This window comes from Pogona vitticeps, chromosome 1, assembly GCF_051106095.1.
Source record: "Pogona vitticeps strain Pit_001003342236 chromosome 1, PviZW2.1, whole genome shotgun sequence".
Taxonomy (NCBI): Eukaryota; Metazoa; Chordata; class Lepidosauria; order Squamata; family Agamidae; genus Pogona; species Pogona vitticeps.
The window spans coordinates 190,972,081-190,986,586 of NC_135783.1; the positions used below are offsets into that span (position 1 = coordinate 190,972,081).

The window sequence follows — 14,506 nt, forward strand, 5'->3', positions numbered from 1 at the left end:
ACCAGAGACCCAGTAGGGGCAGTTGCCTGGTATAGACTCCAGGAAGCACCTTCAGCTATTGAGAGAGAGAGAGAGAGAGAGAGAGAGAGAGAGAAGGTAAAAATACCTCGTTGTGCAGCTTGTTCTGGTACTGCAAGATTATGATGAGAGTCTCAACTTACCCAGTAAAGTTCTTGTTTCTGTGGAATTAGACCTGTAGTGTCTCTCATGGAGAGAGCACCCTGTTGCGAAAAGTCTGTTGTTTCCCTTCTGCTTCCTGGTTGTGCTCACCTCTGTACACACGCCTGTATGTACACGCCTCAAAAACATGTGCAAAGCATTTTACATGCCCACAATGAGGAGAAGCTTTCTACGTTGCCTTACTTGTCTGAAAGACTGGGAGATGCCTTCAGTTAGTGCCCGGCCCACATCTTCTTCTTTTGGTCCTCATGGAGCTGGTAAACACTTTAATGGTGATGTGCAAAGATTGCTTACTCTTGAGGGAGTAGGTCCTGTCCCAGTAGTTTGGGGGAAATGGCCATTGGTTGGATGGGGACAAACGGTTCCTTTCCCTTTTCAAGAGGTTGGCTAGTTCAACTTCCCTCTTTGTTAACTGGTAGCAGGGAAATCTTTCTGAATGTCAGATGGCAGCTGCTCACTTTTCCTTTCGGCTTCAAGGAGCCTGTCCCTCACATCTTTCTATAATGAGTTCCTGTGACTAGAAGCAGCATAAGGTTTAAAACGTTTAACAAGATATTTTCTGTCTCCTTGTTTGTCTATTGTGTACTCTGTTTAGTTAACTCCATTGTACTTCTCTAACCTATCTGCAAATTTAAGATTTGGGGACTAGCCAGTGGACATGGACATGGCTTGGATGCAATCCATTTCTCTCTTTCTACTTTCAGCTGCTTGGTCTGTGGTATTTAGAAGAAAAAGGAACTCCGCTGTCTCCACCCAGCAGAGATGGTGGGGTGGAGTGAAGTCATCTCGCTTTTCTCGTGACATTCTTGGTGCTGTGTTGTAGAGCAGTGGTCCCCAAACTTGGGCCTCCAGATGTTCTTGGACTACAATTCCAAGAAATCCTGGCCAGCAGAGGTGGTGGTGAAAAGGCTTCTGGGAGTGGTAGTCCAAGAACATCTGGAGGCCCAAGGTTGGGGACCACTGTTGTAGAGGGCAAAATAGGAATTTGTCTGCGACTAATAATAATAATTGTGTGCCGTCAAGTGAATTCTGGCTTACGGTGACACTTTCCAGGGTTTTCTAGGTAGAGAATAGAGCAAAGTGGTTTACTATCCCTTTCTTCTAGGGGACCCTGGGATGGTGAAGCTTGCCCATGGCCCCCCAGGCTGGCTCTATTCTCAGGAGGCACTGTGGGGCACTGAACTCCAAACCTCTTGCAGCCAGATGCCTAAACCGCAGAGCTATCCACCCAGCACCGTCTGAGATTAATGGCAGTGTTAATCAGTCACAGTCCTTTCATGTTTGCGCTTATAAGGCCTAAGCTGGAACTGTGGCTCAAGAAGGAGTGAAACAAGTTGTTAAATGTCTCGGGCTGATTGAAACCAACCATGCAGATCTGATGTGAAGGGAGGAAAGGAACGGAAGACAAACTCTAGACCCAGCGCTGCCCGATTGGCTTCAGCCAGCCGCTCTTTGCAGAGGTGTGGAAGACGGATGTGTCAGGATCCCCTTTCCCATGCTCCCCTCCTCTCTTCTGTTTTGGTGGCTGTTGATATGTCCTCGAGAGGCAGAACACAGTCCTTCCTGTGAAATAACATTTTCACAAGAAGCGATGCGGTCCCTAAGAACAAAAGGCAGCAATGGGCAGTGCCTCTATTAAGACTGAGGAACTGTGCTATAAGTGATGTAAAAGTGGCAGGAGCATTTCGCCTCTCCGGGGCCCCTAGGCAATCTTCAGCGAAGGAGAAGGACGGCAGAGAGAAAGAAAAGAGAGGCCTATTTACCAGTCTTGACGTGTGTTGGAGCTCTATCATAACTTGATTGAAAGGTTTGCACCTATAATTTCTTCCAAAAGCATTTACTAGCAATATCTGTAAAAATTTCTTGATCTCTGTGATCTCTCCTTCCTGGGCCCATGGCTTCTTCTCTTCATATCTAGCTGTTACAGGGTATACAATGTTCATATGGCTAACACAATATCGCATTGCTATTGTTGGGTGCTCTGAGGCATAGCATCACAGTTGATGGTTTCTCTGCCTCCCGCTGACTAAAAAGCTGGCTGGTGTCTGGAAATTGCTCATTGGTTTGTTCATATTTCACAGAATTCTGGATCAGCTTAAAGCAGAGGGATGGAATACTGGGTCTTTCTTTCCATTTCCCTCCTGTGTTGGCTCAAAGTTAAGGCTTGGCCTTTAACTGTTGTTGTTTGCTGTTGGTGGTAAATTAAACCAAACATCACATTAACAAGAGGCAGTGTTTTTATAACTGCTAATGCATGTTTAGAGAGCCTTGGATATGCACTGTGGAATATGAACGCAGTTGAATCTTGATTTATTTTCTCTGTTATTAAACCAACCTTGCAAATGTTTCCTTGTTTAAACCATCTGTCTTTGGATGACATATGCCGGAATGGAGCTGAGGCAGAAAGATGCAAACATCTGTCAAGATAAAATACTGTGAGGTAGGACAGGATAGAAAACAGACCACATCCACTTAAGTCAGACAGAGGGCCATCTTTTTGCACATGTAGAGTAAAGGGAGGTTGCCAGGAATTGTCTCAAATTGACCTCCTACAGCCTTTTACGTAGAAACCCAACAAATGCTTATGAAATAGTTGTTTATGAATTTTTGTTCGTTTGTTTTGTTGCATTTGGTTTACCAAAGAGTCATTCCTGACATTGGCTTATGTGACAGCAAGCAAAGAACAGACTGTTCAGGAAAGCACCTGCAGGAGTCTTTGGAGAACCTTTTCTTTTCAATATACTGGTGCTGCCTATTCAGAAAGGAATATGTAACTAAACATGTGTTTCTTATACTGCAGAGGATACCCAGTGTGGTGTAGTGATTAGAGTGACAGACCAGGACCCAGGAGACCTGGGTTCGAATCCCCACTCGGCCATGGAAACTCCCTGGGGATGTAGAACTGGTAAAACCACTCCTTGAAAACCACTGAACCTGAGAACCTTCTTGGGGTCGCTCTAAGCTGGTTCCAACTTGGTGACACATAACAACAATGACAGTATTGCAAAGGACACTAATAGGTGTTAATCTATTGTTTTTTTCATCCATTAATTTCTAATGAGCAGAGGGAAGCTAGGCGTCCATAGCAGACACACAAGACATCATAAATACATTAACCATACAGATAATATTTTGAGCACTCTACAGTGAAAGCTCTTAATGATGATAGTTCAGAGAACATTGCAGGGCATTTACAGTAGTGAAAAAAAAAAAGAAAGTAAATCCTCTTTGAATCCTGTGGTTTTACATAATAAAATAAAAATCATCCGGTCCTTAGCAGGTCTAAAAATTAGTTAAGTACAACAATTCATGACATATTACACCGTGTCATGATTTAATTTGTAAAGCCAAAATGGAGAAGCCATGTGTGAAAAACGAAGTACAGTAGTACCTCAACTTACGAACATCTCCACTTGTGAACATTTTGAGTTACGAATGGTCCGTTCGCAAAATGTTGTTTGACTTATGAATGGAGCCTCGACTTGCGAACAAAAACCCCATTTCCTGCCCTTTTTTTCAATCTAAGTTCATCTTAGGTCAAAAGAAGAAGAAAAATCTTCCCCTAGTGCTAGAGTACAGTTTAACTGGCTTTGCATTAGTTCCTATGGGAACGAATGCCTCTACTTACGAACAGCGCCTTGAGATATGAACGAAAAACAACCTGAACAGATTAAATGGTTTTCAGTGCATTCCTATGGGAAATCTTGCTTCGACTTACGAACTTCTTGACGTACGAATGGTGTTCCAGTACAAATTAAGTTCGTAAGTTGAGGTACCATTGTACTCTGTTACTGCTTTCCTAAGTATTAAGAGGCTAAGTAGCAGCCAAGTGCTGCTAACCAAATGCCCTTGAGTAATTAATTAATAATCAGCAAGTATGACCACCTGTATAAAAGCCAAAGTTTTAGCTCTTTACTGGTCTGTAGCATTCAGATGTGTATTAACACAATGCTAAGGAGGTAACACATCAGCAGTGATCATTAAGAAGCAATTGTTGCTACCCATCTATCTGGGAAGGGTCATAAGACCATTTCCAAACAATTTAAGTCCATCATTCTACAGTGAGGAAGATTATTCACAAGTGGAAAACATTCCAGACAGTTGCCAGTCTTCCCAGGAGTAGACGTCCAAACAAATTCACCCCAAGGTGAGACAGTTCAATGCTCACAGAAACTGGGGGGAAAAAACCCCAACAACAACCCTGATACGTCTCAGACTCTACTGCCCCCATTTAGCATGTAAAATGTTAAAGTTCTTGGTAGTGCAATTAGAAAAAGACTGAACAAGTATTATTTGCTTGCAAGAATTACCAAGTAAAAGCTGCTTCTCTCTTTAAAAGGTCTGCAAAGTTGCATCTGGACAAACCTCAAGAGTTCTGGAACAATGTCCTTTGGACAGACAAGACCAAAGTGTAAATGTTTGGCCATAATGCGCAGCACCACATTTTGGTGAAAAACCAAACATAGCAGGGGTCAAGCATGGTGGTGGATGGGTGATGATTTGGGCTTGTTTTGCAGCCACAGGACCTGAGCACCTTGTAGTCATGGAGTTGACCACGAACTCCTCTGTATACCAAAGTGTTCTGGAGTCAAACGTGAGGCCATCTGTCCAACAGCTAAATCTTGGCCAAAATTGGGTCATGTAATAGGACAGTGATCCTGAGCACACCAGTAAATCTACAACAGAATGGCAAAAAGAGAGAAAATAATCCAAATGTTGTAATAGCCCAGTCAAAGTTCAGTCCTCAACCTACTGAAATGCTGTGGTGGGACCTTTTGTGCATAAACAAATGTCAACAAACCTCAATGAATTGAAGCAATGTTGTAAAGAAGAGTGGGCCAAAATTCCTCCACAATGGTGTGAGAAACGGGTAAAGTCATACAGAAAATGATTACTTCAAATTATGGCTCCTCAAGGGGGTTCTGCATCTGCAGCTTGCTACTTGTGGTAATAATGTGTTTTCTTAAAAGCTTGCAGCTGCATTTGCTCACTGGAAGGTAAAATGTGCGGGATCTCATATTGTGAAACTTCCAAAAGTGTTTTACAACTTGACAATTTTGCTGTACAGCTTGGGCTGCCATTTTCTTCTTAGTTTTTAAAAAATTCCTTCCTATCCTTTGCTGGCCGGATAGCTCAGTGAGTTAAGTATCTGGCTCCAGAGCCAGGACTTAGGAGTTTGATTTCTTACTGTGTCAGCCTGTGCAGCGTTAGGTAAGAGTCCCAGTCCCACCACTTCTGAGTACTCTCTCTACTTGGAAAACACTTAAAGGATCACCATAAGGCATAACTAGCTTGATGGCACACAATTAATATTAAGGACTCCCTCCACCTTCCAAGTTTAGGGGAGATCTTTATCTATCCAGATCCCAAGGCTGGCTACTCAAGAGGTTGTCCCTGTTACATACAGCACTGATGTTACCTGTCTGTCATGGGTTTGGAGGGAAAGTTCCATCCTATGGGGAGTGGAAGGCGGGACATCAGGAGGAGGGGCTGTACTGTATATATATGTGATGCGTGTGTGGAGAAGTTGAGACGCTGGGATGTGAAGAAGCAGCAGCTGGGAAGAAGAAGCTGGTGTGGGAGTCTGTGTGTCAGACAGGGTACTACTGTGTGTCAGAGTACCAACCTGATAGGTTCAGGTGTCTGTTGGTTAGCCAGAACTGATAGGTTCAGGGTCTGTGCTTCAAGTTAAGGGTTCTGTGTGAACCAAACTGTGTGCATGTATGAATGAGACTAAGCCACGTTACTATATCTTATTCACCTGATCATTTTATTTTCCCTGTGTGTTGTTTTAAATAAACCTTATTCTTTTAATTTGTTGAAAATCCATCCCTGGTCTGTGTGACTTCTTATAGGGAATGGTTGGTGGCAGCTTAGTAACGTGTGGCAGATCCCAGTAGGTCTGGGTTTGTCACATTGATTGGTGTCCAGCGTGTGGGATACGACTGGTCCAGTTGTCCAGTGGTCCAGCAAAGCCTTGGCAAGAGTGCCCAGAGCGAGGGGGGTCTAGTCAGGGACAATCTGAGAGCGCGTAGGTAATCTTCTAGGTGTACCTCACGGGGGGGTGCACTAGTAGAAGAACGTGTAACCTCAGATTGGGGGCTAGATTAGGGAGCTCTGAGGCAGCCTGTTTTGGCGGGAAAAAACTGAGGCAAAACTGTGAAATAGCAGTGGGCTAGCTTGTCTGCTGAGAGGCCCAGCAGAGGGGGGTAGACTCTAGCTCGCAACTGTTGCAAGTAGTGCTGAAGGACAGCAGCAATCTATAGAGAAAGCTGGTTCTGAGGCAAAAGAAGAAAAAAAAGTGGTCGTTTTATTTTGAGGCTTGACTTTTGAAAGCAGCCTGTTCTGAGGGGGGATTATGCCCTTGACTCGAAGCCAGATGGCAGAAATGGGTGAAGTGAAAGACCCCCAGGTAGACCAAGGTTCTGAGGATGAATTTGGCTCAGTGCAAGGTGACAGCACGGGAGAACAGAACCCAGAACTCAGAAAATTGCTCATAGCCCAACAGCATGAACTGAGGATGAGGCAATTGGAAAAAGAAGAAAGATTAGAGAGAGAGAAAATTGCTCTGGAAAAGGAAAGGATGGCGTTTGAATTAAGAAAATTGGAAATGATGAACCAGAACAATAATAACAATAGGGATTCTGAGGGAGGCCAATTGTCTAAAGCTGACCTGAAGAAATTCCCTGTGTACCACAAGGGAGATTGTCCTGAGGTGTTCTTTTCCTTAGTGGAAAGAGCGTTTGTGGACTTCTCAGTGAGGGAAACTGAGAAGATGACCATCATGCGATCTTTAATCAGTGGTAGCCTGGCTGAGGTTTATTCAGAGATGCCACAGGAACTGATGAGAGATTTTGCAGAGTTTAAAAAACTGGTGTTTGCAAGACATGGGATAAATGCGGAACAGCTGAGGCAAAGATTCAGGTCCCTCACAAAGAAACCAGAGCAGACTTTTACCCAAGTGGGGGCCCAATTGGTGAGGCTGCTAGAGAAATGGCTATCTCAGGAGGGGACAGAGACCTTTCAGCAGCTCAAAGACTTGATAGCGCTGGAACAGTTCTATTCAGTCCTGCATGGGGAACTGAAATTCCAGGTGAGGGAAAGGAAACCAAAATCTGTGGCAGAAGCAGCCGAGATCGCAGATTTTATTTACCAGATAAGAAAGCCCTTAGGTGAGGAGAAATCTGTGGGGAAACCTAAAGAAACCTACAGCAAGTACTCTCAGGGACCAGGGAAAAGCCAGCAAGGGGGAGGGGCCCATGGGGAAGGGAAGCCCTCAGACATAAAACCAGGACCTCAGATTTTGGAGGGAAAACCAAAACAAGATGAGAGAGACTCAAAATACACCAGAAAGTGTTATTTCTGTCAGGGAAAGGGCCATCTAATCTCAGAGTGTGAGAAATTAAAGCAGCTAAAAGGAATTGTGCCTCAGGATTCGAGTGGGACCAAGCCAAAAGCTGTGTTCTGTGTCCAGAAAGAGCAAGGCTCATTGTCACTGAGGGAGCCTGTTGCCATGGCTACTCAATCTGGAACAGCTACATCTGCTGATCAGGCTGAGGAAAATGGTCCTCTTGTAGAGGTCAGGCGCTGCCTGCTGGTGAGAACAGATTCTCAGTTGTTTGAAACAGCAGGGGTGGACGTAGGAATACTTGACCGTCAGTATCGGGGGCTGCGGGACACTTGTTCTCAGGTGACCCTGTGCCATCCAGATATTATTCCTAGGGAATATGTGATCCCAAATGAGAGCATGAAGGTGGCAGGGATTGAGGGGCAGGTAATCTCACTGCCAGTCGCGGAGGTACCTGTCAACTTTCAAGGCTGGAGGGGAGTTTGGCGGCTAGCGATTTCATCGACTCTGCCAGCAGCCGTGCTCGTGGGAAATGACCTGGCTGAACATGTGAAACGGGTGCTAGTGATTACACGTTCACAAGCCACCACGGGGACAGTTCAGGGGGGTAATGATGAGCCAGAGACGGAAGCAGAGGGGGGGAGTTCAGAAGCTGTGGTGGAAACCTTAACCACAGACAGCAGGTTTGGACAAGAGCAAAAGGCAGACGCCACTCTCCAAAAGTGTTTTGAACAGGTGACTGACGCCCAGCTAACACCTGAAACCCCAGTGAGATTTCTAGAGAAAAAGGGGATTTTGTATAGAGAGACCCTGAGGAATATCTCAAAAGGGGGAGATGGGATCAGAAGTCAGCTGGTGGTACCTGAAAAGTATCGCCCCATGATCTTACAAAGGGGGCACTCTGACATGTTTGCTGCACACTTAGGGGTGAACAAAACACAGCAGAGAATCACACAGAATTTTTACTGGCCTGACATAGGGAAGCAGATCAGGGAGTTCTGTAAAAAATGTGATGTGTGTCAAAGGCAGGGGAATAGCCGCGACAGGACCAAAGCAAAGTTGTGCCCTTTGCCTGTGATTGACACTCCGTTCAAATGTATAGGGGTGGATATTGTGGGACCTTTGCCCAAGGCCACAAAGAGGGGGAACAGGTTCATTCTCACCATTGTGGACCATGCCACGAGGTACCCTGAAGCCATTCCCTTGACTAACATTGAAACTAACACAGTGGCAGATGCCTTGGTGGGGTATATGTCCAGGATGGGATTTGCCTCAGAAATAATCACAGATTTGGGCGCATCGTTCACGTCAAAGCTCATGAAACGCTTATGGCAAATCTGTGGAACTAAGCACAAGGAAACTACTGCCTATCATCCTGAAAGTAATGGGTTAACTGAGAAGTTCAATGGGACTCTAATGCGCATGATTAGGGCTTACTTGGCAGAGAATCCAAACAATTGGGACCAGAAGCTTCAATCCCTTTTGTTTGCTTATCGATCAGTGCCACAAGCAGTACCGGGTTCAGTCCGTTTGAACTTTTATTTGGGAGAAGGGTGAAAGGGCCCCTTGATTTAATCAAGCAAGATTGGGAGCAGATCACCCAGGATGACCCACAGGACGTTGTGACATACATAGACTCTTTAAGGAATGACCTAAAGAGAAACCTAGAGCTAGCAGCAGAGACCCTGCAAGCTCAAAAGGTCAGAAAGAAAGCTTGGGATGACCAGGAAGGCAGGGAGAGGCGCTTTAATCCAGGGGAGGAAGTGCTTTGGCCTAGGCTCTGCAAAGAGAACAAACTGCAGCTGGGTAGCCCAGAAATAAAATACTTGGGTCACATAGTAGGGGGAGGAGTGATAAAACCCCTCGAGGCCAAGATAGAAGCTGTTCGTGATTGGCCCAGACCCAACACCAAGAAAAAAGTCAAATCATTTCTTGGGTTGGTGGGCTACTACAGAAAGTTCATCCCGAGGTTTAGCGAGATTGCGGCTCCGCTGACCGATCTGACGAGGAAGAAGGCTGATGACCGCATCCCGTGGACCAGCGACTGTGAGGAGGCGTTCCAGAGGTTGAAGCAGGCGCTAATCAACTATCCAGTGCTGCGTGCTCCAGACTTCGACCGGGAGTTCATCATCTACACCGATGCGTCTAACAGCGGGGTAGGAGCAGTTCTTTGCCAGGAGGATGAGAATGGTGACCAGCATCCAGTGTCCTACCTGAGTAGGAAACTTCAAAAAGGTGAGAGACATTTGGCAACCGTGGAGAAGGAGTGTTTGGCCATAGTCTACGCGATCCAGAAGGCCAAGCCTTACATCTGGGGAAGACATTTTACTCTGTGCACTGACCATTCACCACTGCAATGGTTAAAGACAATGAAAACCCACAATAGTAAACTTATGAGGTGGGCTTTAAACCTACAGGACTATGACTTTGAAGTGAAGGTGGTCAGAGGGTCAGTGAACTGTGTTGCTGACGCCTTGTCAAGAAGACCTGAAGATTGAAGACGGCGAAAGAAACATGGACTATGTATATATATTGATGACAAAAAGTTAAATGTACCTGGGTTTTGAATTTGGTTTGTATGAATAAAGGTAAATTGATGTAATGTATATGGTAAATGTTTAAATGCCTAATTGCTATGGTTAACTTAGAATGTAAGTATAAGTAAGTATGATATGGTATGTATAACTGTTGTGTGTTTTATCCAGGTTGTTTTTTGGGAAAAAGCACCTTAGCTTTCCCCCTACAAAACAACTTATAAAGAGGGGAGGTGTTACATACAGCACTGATGTTACCTGTCTGTCATGGGTTTGGAGGGAAAGTTCCATCCTATGGGGAGTGGAAGGCGGGACATCAGGAGGAGGGGCTGTACTGTATATATATGTGATGCGTGTGTGGAGAAGTTGAGACGCTGGGATGTGAAGAAGCAGCAGCTGGGAAGAAGAAGCTGGTGTGGGAGTCTGTGTGTCAGACAGGGTACTACTGTGTGTCAGAGTACCAACCTGATAGGTTCAGGTGTCTGTTGGTTAGCCAGAACTGATAGGTTCAGGGTCTGTGCTTCAAGTTAAGGGTTCTGTGTGAACCAAACTGTGTGCATGTATGAATGAGACTAAGCCACGTTACTATATCTTATTCACCTGATCATTTTATTTTCCCTGTGTGTTGTTTTAAATAAACCTTATTCTTTTAATTTGTTGAAAATCCATCCCTGGTCTGTGTGACTTCTTATAGGGAATGGTTGGTGGCAGCTTAGTAACGTGTGGCAGATCCCAGTAGGTCTGGGTTTGTCACAGTCCCATTGTCGCCAACCTGACTGGCTTCCAAGAGAATATGTTAAAAGTTTCTAGAGTACAATGGAATATTTTCCTGCCCATCAAAGACTAAAAAATATATTACAGTGGTGCCTCGCATAACAATGTTAATTGGTTCCATTAAAAACATCGTTATGTGAAAACATTGTTAAGCGAAACACCATTTCCCATAGGAATGCATTGAAAACCGGTTAATCCGTTCCAATAGGAGCCTATTCAATACATTTCAATGGTGAAAAAAAATCACCAAAAATTCAAAAAGACTCAGAACGAAGCCAAATTAATTTAACAAAGGTTTTATTAGGTACACTAACGATTCCAAGCATTTTAAACATTTTTTAAACATTTTAGAATATTTTTAAAATAGCAAAAACAGGGCTGTCAAAAAAAAGTTAAGCAAAACAGGGGACCTAAAACTGTCATCGTTAAGTGAAGCAAGGTCCCAAACATCGTTATGCGAAAATCCCCCATAGGAAACATCCTTAGGTGAGGCGGCAAAATTTCCAGCAAAGGCAATCATTATGCGAATTCATCGTTGAGCGAGGCACTCGTTAAGCGAGGCCACTGTATTGCAGAACCTTTTGTAGGTTAAAATTCCCTTTGCCACATGTATGAAATATTGGCTTCAACCCAGCTGCTAATCACAACTAAAGCAGACCTACAGAATCGGTGGGATCTGTATCATCTTGACTTACCATGCAGCAGTTGATTCAGTAGCCAGTATCTTGTTCCCTAGCTCCACTAGCACAAGAGGATTGACACCACTGGCAGAGACACACTGTTGTCAAGGAAAGGTTTCCTGCTTTGATTTTGAGTTGTGCACAACACATGCGACGAGATGAAGTGGCATGCAACCAAAAAGCAAAGCAAGAACTCTTAATTAGCAGTAATTTGCCACTGCCAGTGATGTTACTCCCATTGCACTTGCAGAGTTCTGGAATAGAATATTGGCCAATAGGTTTGTTCTAGTTGGGACCAGTAGTTGGATTTGGGTCGTTGTCCACAATTAATAGGGACATACATACATTAAGAGTAGGGTGATCTGCAATTCAGAATCTCTGCAGTGCGTTGTCTTCATTATTTATGGTCAGGAGGGCTTTGTTAGATGGTGGTCTTCTCCCTTTTCTTATGTGTGCAAAACTAGCTTAAAAGACCATAGAAACATGATGTGGGTTTGTCTGGCAAGTTGTATTCATGTGGGAAGAGAGGTTAGGGTCTGGAAGTGTGCATTCTTGTGCACACATCTGCATATTTATTTATGTCAATGAGTACAAGAGCTTCTCCATTTCCTGCTTCTAATTACTGAACATCGTCTATTTGATTGCTAGGGTGGCCATCTGGTGATGTCTGTTTGGTACAGCTATCTGTTTGGTTGTTTGAAGCATGTATTTGCAAGAAACAGATTGTTGGCCTTGCAGAACTCTGTGAGCCATTTTCCTGCTTCATTTGTGTCCTGTGGATCAAATTTTTCAACAACATTTGGTTCTACTTTGTCCCCTACTTTGTGTTCCAGCCACCTATGATTATAAGCATGTTTGGGTGTGTGGTCAATTTCCTCTTGAATGCTTGAGTAAAAGCTTTCAGTTTCATCATCTTCTGCATCGGTAGTTGGAGCATAGATTTGAATGGTGGATATGTTGATTGCTTTTCCACAGAGCATGGTTCAAAAGAGTGTGACCAACCCATTCTTCATCCAGGCTGTAGCTCAGCAGTAATGTGACAAGTGTGAGCCACAGTAAGCTCTGTTGTACCAACTCAGCCAATTTGTCTGTTTAACCCAGTTATTATCTGACCTGGCTGGCAAAGGCTCCTTTGTGGCTCAGTGCCTGACATTTTTAAACTACAGATGGCAGGGCTTTGGCTTGAGACCATCTGCAGGCAAAACCTTCTCTAGCCCCTCAAAAACCACATGGTTTTCCATGTAAAAAGTTCCAGGTTTAGCTCCTCACATTCTGGATTTTGTCCCTGATAGGCAGGGCAGAGGCAGGTTCCAGATGGAGTAGATCAGCCTTCCTGAGCCTGGTACTGTTGAAATGTGTTGGACTACAGCTTCCATTGCTGTCCAGCCAACGGTCTGTAACTGGGAACAGAGCTTGGGAAAGTTACTTTTTGAACTACAGTATAGCTTGCAGAATCACCCAGGCTGCAGGGCTACTGGCAAGGCTGGTTGTGGGTAACTGGAACTGTAATAGATAAAAGTAACTTTTCCAAGTTGCTTTTGCAACCTTCAGCATGGTAAGCACACTAAGCACATCTTTGATCTTCTGAACTTGCTATAGCTATATATCATTGTACTGGTTGTGTAATGGATCTGAATACCAGGTTATGTGCACTGTAAATTTGCGGCCCTGTTGTGAGTGACAGATTAGAGCAGTTGATCATGGATTTGGCGTTAATCCCAGTGTTAGCCATGTCCTTTTGCCACCTAGCTCCACCCTGCCCCATGGTATTTGGTGAGCCTCTGCTCCTTTGACTCCCTCTTCTTTACTTCCAAAATGAGATCATAGGAATAACCGAAGAGTGGTTGTAGGAGTTCCAACAAGCACTTTAATGCAATTCACACCCCGAAAAGTGCTTTGTAAATCTTTATAAAGACAGGTATGAATACATTCAAAACAGAGGAACATTCAGTTGGCAACTCTTTTCTGCACAGTTGTTGTGTGGAGTGAATTCATTTCACATTTCCTTACACTTTTAGCAATGAGGTAAATGTGATAAGCAATTGTAGTGGTACATAGACGGCGCATAGGTAAAGGTACTTGAGCATCTGTTAATGAGCACTTAGCTGAATGTTCCTGCTTGGGATTGTCTGTTAGAGGCGCCGAATGGTAACACTAACATTTCAATTGTCATCTGCACATTTCAGTAAACACCTATTGGCACAAATTATACCATTTCAGAGTCATTAGCTAGCACTTAAACCTCTCTGTAGACTTGGCAAAATGCACTGTCTCCCTGTGGTGGATGTCTGAATTGGATTACTGACAAGGTTGTGTGTTTCAGAGGTCATGGCAGAGCATGTATTTTCATCATCTAGGCGCTCAGAGGCAGCCGCTGCCCTCAAGCAGCAGATTTTGCAGTACCAGTGTATTTTTACCATCTACGTATCCATAGCATGGATCCACATGAATTTTAATGTACACTCATCTCCAAATCATTGCGCATCTCCATTTCCTCGGTTGTGGCACTTTCGTGAGAGGTTGGACTGGAAGCTTCTTTGAAGTGCCATATGTCCTCCCCACTTATACTCTGCAAGGAGCTGTCCATGGAGTGCTCTTGGTGTTGATGATGAAGATGAGGCTTGCCAGGTCTCAGAGAATGAACTGCTGTGCCAGGAAATGGCTGGGCTCCCCTGAGTCTCCAGGCCAGGCAAACAAATGTGAGGAGCAGTGGTGGAAGGGAAGGAGCGAGTCTCATTTATTGTTACGGGGTGGCCATATTGTTTGGGTACCCAACTCCAACCCTCTCCAAATGGCACCAGGGCTCACTGGCTTCCTGTGTCTGTCCAACACGACACGTAATATACTTGCTTAGGAGCTCAGACAGGGAACCCACAATGCCTAGTTCACTCCCTCACACATGCATGGAGAAATATTATGTTCCCAATTCTTATGACATCACAGGGCCCCACACCATGACTTCACAAAGACCCACCCCAGGCATTGGGCCC

The 14,506-nt window shown here is 44.5% G+C and overlaps 1 protein-coding gene across 10 annotated transcripts in view; it reads left to right on the forward strand.

Moving 5' to 3' along the window:
• The window catches only part of HIBCH (3-hydroxyisobutyryl-CoA hydrolase), a 78,218-nt gene that overhangs the window by 11,364 nt on the left and 52,348 nt on the right, over window positions 1–14,506 (forward strand). The gene's annotated exons all lie outside the window — the stretch shown is intronic.